Source organism: Cyprinodon variegatus, unplaced genomic scaffold (genome assembly GCF_000732505.1).
Source record: "Cyprinodon variegatus isolate N-32 unplaced genomic scaffold, C_variegatus-1.0 Scaffold120, whole genome shotgun sequence".
NCBI classification, from domain to species: Eukaryota; Metazoa; Chordata; class Actinopteri; order Cyprinodontiformes; family Cyprinodontidae; genus Cyprinodon; species Cyprinodon variegatus.
Window position 1 is genome coordinate 1,408,994 of NW_015150573.1, and position 561 is coordinate 1,409,554.

General features: G+C 40.1%; 1 protein-coding gene across 1 annotated transcript in view; it reads right to left on the minus strand.

Annotated features, from left to right (window-relative positions):
* The window catches only part of arhgap12 (Rho GTPase activating protein 12), a 95,202-nt gene that overhangs the window by 49,524 nt on the left and 45,117 nt on the right, over positions 1 to 561 (minus strand). The window lies entirely within an intron of this gene.

Consider the following 561-nt stretch of genomic DNA (forward strand, 5'->3'; position numbering starts at 1 on the left):
TACTCCAGAGTGTTGTTCAGCATGGGGGTGAGTAGAAAATGAAGGCTAATCATGTTTTGGGTGTAATATTCCTTTAAAAAAGTTGGTGACCCCTGGTATAGAGGATGATCTTTTATTTTCAGGTGGATCATCTAAATAAGCTGTCCTCCATTATTTAGATTTCATCGAAGCTCACCTTTATCACTGCGGATTTTTGAAAATGGCCGACGGTCGTAAGAGAAAAAGTGTCTAAAAAGTGTTTGAGAAAAAAGGAAAAGCCAGAAGAGGCAGATATATCCCAGAATGCTTTGCATGGAGAGCTCTCCTCACAAAGCATTATGGGATTTGGTGTCACAGCCATAGGCCAGCGGTCCCCAACCACCGGGCCGCGGACCGATACCGTTTCGCACAGAAAAAGAAATACATCTATAATTTATCAACGATCAGAGTCTGAGTGATGTTTTATTTTGAAAAATATAAAAAATTGTGGTATTCTCTCCCAATTGCATCAGTCGGTGCATCTGTGCAAGTTGATTAAATTTTCTATATAGTCCTCGCTCTATATAGTGATTTAGGGGTTAG